Below are 4,416 nucleotides of genomic sequence, written 5' to 3'. Positions count from 1 at the left end.
AGAGAGGCAGAGTGTGGATAGTTAGATCAGAGATCATCACTAAAGACAAATCCACGCTGTAGTGATGGGAACAGGAGACTGAAGCTAGTGAGGGACCGGGCCCTCCATTCCTCCATCTTTGACCTGAAACTAGTAATGTCTTTGGTTCTGTCCTGGTTAGAGTCCAGAAATGTCAGGAGTGTTTGAGGGTCTGGTTCCCGATGTTGCTTCTTATTATCTTTCTTCTTTTACACAACTGCCCGGAAGCTGTATAAGAAGGAGTGATCGGAACTCCAGCCCAGATGTCTATGGTGCATGGATTCTTTGTGGGTGGGCTAACCCAACTGCCAACTCCCCTCCCATACGGGACACGGACCTCAGTGCAACCATTTTCTCAGTGCCTGCTCTCCCACCGTACGGGAGCTCTGCTTCCTCTCCATCTCTTAAGCTTCCACTTACACATCAGAAGCCACCAGCCTAGGGTTGCTTTGGTGGCTGATGACTTTCTGGAAACCTGGTTCCCAAGGTCATGCTAACCTTAGATGAAAAAAAAAACCTGCCATACTTCAGAAGCCTGATTTCCCTCGTGTCAGGTGGTAAAAGTTATGAAGGCAATGGAGCTGAGCAATATGGTGGCAAGAGACTGGTGGCCATAACAAATTCGTGGGTTGTAACAATGGTCGAAAAGAAGTAGCCATCCGTGTGCAGAGCAGGGGATCAAGGCCCGAGGGAGGCAAGAATGTGTATTGCTGTTATCGCTTCTAATAACATCTGCAGCTGAGGTACCATATCTGAGGATTCTACAGATGGGCTTCCCCTATGGATGTCTAGGACACTGTCCATGTGGCCCCAAAAGAAAAACCGATGGCTCCTGTCTTCCTCCACAAATCTCAAGACTACCGGAGTGCTGTGCCATGTGGACAAAACGTTCTGTGCACAACTTTATTTTTCCTCTGTGATCCGGATTGAAGCCACGGGATCTACGCTTTTCCATTTCTGCTATTCCTAAAGCCACTTTCTTGCACCAGTCTGAACTGACTGCTCCTGGTTCCTTCTGTGGGCCTGCCTCCCAGTTCTTTCTCTATGGACGGTTATGAGCTCTCCTGCTGGCTCATTGCTGGACGTGTTTAATGCTACGGTTAAGGGCGAATGTTTTTCTTTCTCCCCCTTTGGAAAATGTTCCTCCCTCAGTTTTGCTGTGGAAACATCAACCTCTAAAGCAAAAGGGGAGAACTTTGCACAGGTGTTTTATTTGCTGACCTTTGGCAATGGCACCGACTGAGTCATTCCTGGTACTTGAATGCTGGAGTCCTGCCTGGGCCTCAGAGACGACAACTCAAAGGGTGCTTCTTCACGGTGGAGAATTCAGTCCTAAATGCCAGACTCTCATTCCTTCCCTAATGATGGCGCAAACGAGTTGATTCTTTCCTACTGCAGACTTGAACTTTGCAGACACCATTAAACAAAATCATTACCGTGATAAATGTGGGTCAAGAGCTAAGAGCTTTCAGGTAAGTGCCTGCCTGCTGCAGCATTAAAGAGCGAATACCTCACGTTCTCCCCGCCCCCTTCAGATAGTTTGTTAAACGGGGCAACTTTCACCTCTGGTTCTTTTCAAGAGGTGGAGGTGGTTGTCTTTGAGCCTTCTTCCTCACCACCGCTGCGTATGACCAAGCCTGGAGTGTTTAACTTAGCTCCGGAAATGACCAACGCTAAACATCTACTGCCGCTACCCGACCCAGCTGTTTGAAATGTCCGCACAGCTGCTTGGTGAGTGGAGCACAAACCCTTCCTGCTGTTCCTGTTTCTAAGAGAAAATGCTGATTATGAGCCAGAGGATTGGCTCCTAGAGCATCCACTTCTGCTCCTTTTACTGCCAGCTCAGATTTCAGGAGAATAAAACTCGAGTTCAAGAATCTGGAAGCAAATGTGAAAATGGACCTCTTGTTCTAAAAGCTCTCGATGGCAGATTTCACAATCCGCTTCGCCTTTGGTTGTGACTCATGGGTTTTAGGGAACCCCCAGGAGAGCCTTATTTGCTTGGATAGTGAATGTTCCTTCTGGGTGAACAACAGTTGCGCTCCCTTCTCCCTCCCCCACTTCCTGAATGACTGGAGACTTAGTAGTCCATACACTTAGGGCAAACGGGTCCTGGGAGGCTCTATACACCCGAGAGTGAAAAACAAAGATGCTTAATGGAGAAAGGCCCACAGTATCACCCCCCAAAAAGCTGGGGCAGGACAAGGTAGAAGGAAGGCTCGGAGTGCAAGTCCAAAGATGCTCTTTTTAGTCCTTTTTTAGGCCACGCTCTGACCAGCCCAGAGAGTCTGTAACATCCTGCATTGAAGTGTTTAATGCAAACATGGCTGCCTCTAGGCAGTAAAATAGAGACGCCTGCCAATGTGTAATTATATTTTAAAATAGTCTATGTGAGGGTAGGGTAATCACTTTCCCCCTTTTCGCTCTGTCCTCGCTCTCCTGTATTCAAAGAGAAAAAGAAACGGAGGAGGAGGAGGAAGAGAAACATCTATGCTATAGCCCTGGCGGTGAGTTTTTTTTTCTTCTCTTTGTGCCTTACTTCTCTCTCTTTTTTTCTCTCATTTTTTTTAATTTATTAAAGATTTCTGTCTCTTCCCCACCTCCGCCTCCCCTTTCCCTCCCCCTCCCCCAATCAAGTCCCCCTCCCTCGTCAGCCCAAAGAGCAATCAGGGTTCTCTGCCCTGTGGGAAGTCCAAGGACCATCCTCCTCCATCCAGGTCTAGTAAGGTGAGCATCCAAACTGCCTAGGCTCCCACAAAGCCAATACGTGCAGTAGGATCAAAGACCCATTGCCATTGTTCTTGAGGTCTCAGTAGTCCTCATTGTCCGCTATGTTCAGCGAGACCGGTTTTAACCCAGGCTTTTTCAGACCCAGGCCAGCTGGCCTTGGTGAGTTCCCGATAGAACATCCCCATTGTCTCAGTGTGTGGGTGCACCCCTCGCGGTCCTGAGTTCCTTGCTCGTGCTCTCTCTCCTTCTGCTCCTGATTTGGACCTTGAGATTTCAGTCCGGTGCTCCAATGTGGGTCTCTGTCTCTGTCTCCTTTCATCGCCTGATGAAGGTTAATATTCAGGAGGATGCCTATATGTTTTTCTTTGGGTTCTCCTTCTTATTTAGCTTCTCTAAGAACCCGAATTATAGGCTCAATGTCCTTTATTTATGGCTAGAAACCAAATATGAGTGAGTACATCCCATGTTCCTCTTTTTGGGTCTGGCTTACCTCACTCAGGATAGTGTTTTCTATTTCCATCCATTTGCCTGCAAACTTCAAGAAGTCCTTGTTTTTTACTGCTGAGTAGTACTCTAATATGTATATATTCCATACTTTCTTCATCCATTCTTCAATTGAAGGGCATCTAGGTTGTTTCCAGGTTCTGGCTATTACAAACAATGCTGCTATGAACATAGTAGAGCATATATTTTTGTTGTATGATAAGGCCTCTCTTGGGTATATTCCCAAGAGTGGTATTGCTGGGTCCAGGGGTAGGTTGATCCCGAATTTTCTGAGAACCCCTGGCGGTGAGTTTTATTAACTCCTTACTACTCCACTGTGTCCGTAAGCCATCACTCAAAGCAGAGCAGTAGTAATTGCCCACAGTCAAAAAGAAAAAGATGTCTTTTATGACATACTTTCACATGTTAAATAGTTCAGTAAGACCACTGAATTCTTTCACTTTTTCCCCCATTTTTCACATTCTGTTTTGTTTTCTCCACCAGTAAAGCAATTCTGGCCAATAAATAAATACTCAAAATTTTTAAAACTGATATTTTTAAAAAGAGTTTTTGTTTGTTTTTGTTTTTTGAGAAAACTGTGCCCATCAAACCAATGGCTCTCAGGTATTGATTGTATCAAGGTTCTCTAGAGCCGGTTCAGGATTCTACTTCAGAAAGGACCTTCTTGGGTTTATAGCTTGAGGTTTTTAAATTCGGAGAAATTCATTCCAACTCTCTGAGCTCGTTGTGATGGGTTTATACGGTGTGCTGATGTGGATGGATTTTATTCCATAGCAATTGGAGGTTGCTCAGGTCTGGGTTAGAGAATACGCCTTGGGCTAGGAAGGCAATGGAGAAATCAGAAAGAGCGAGTTTGCTGCCCCCCTCGTCACGTCGACCTTAGCCAGATGCTAAAGAAGTTCAGCATCCACCTCAAGAGCAATTCCTGTGTAGCCCACATTGCTCAGTTCATGTCCCGGAGTCACTTTTAAAATAACGATATTGTGCTGGGCGATGGTGGAGCATGCCTTTAATCCCAGCACTCAGGAGGCAGAGGCAGGCGGATCTCTGTGAGTTCGAGACCAGCCTGGTCTACAGAGCTAGTTCCAGGACAGGCTCCAAAGCCACAGAGAAACCCTGTCTCGAAAAACCAAAAATAAAATAAAATAAAATAAAAAAAAATAA

The 4,416-nt window shown here is 46.1% G+C and overlaps 1 long non-coding RNA gene across 1 annotated transcript in view; it reads left to right on the top strand.

The window, feature by feature from the left end:
* The first annotated feature begins 1,525 nt into the window (after positions 1 to 1,525).
* Positions 1,526 to 4,416, top strand: part of LOC126515689 (uncharacterized) — a 14,448-nt gene continuing 11,557 nt past the window's right edge. Inside the window, exon 1 of the long non-coding RNA XR_007595913.1 lies at positions 1,526 to 1,749. This is a non-coding gene — a long non-coding RNA (uncharacterized lncRNA). The remainder of the gene's footprint in view (positions 1,750 to 4,416) is intronic.

The sequence above is a fragment of the Alexandromys fortis genome, unplaced genomic scaffold (genome assembly GCF_014885135.2).
Source record: "Alexandromys fortis isolate MF-2015 unplaced genomic scaffold, M_Fortis_MF-2015_v1.1 scaffold_154, whole genome shotgun sequence".
NCBI lineage: Eukaryota > Metazoa > Chordata > Mammalia > Rodentia > Cricetidae > Alexandromys > Alexandromys fortis.
This window is presented reverse-complemented; position numbering and strand designations above follow the sequence as displayed.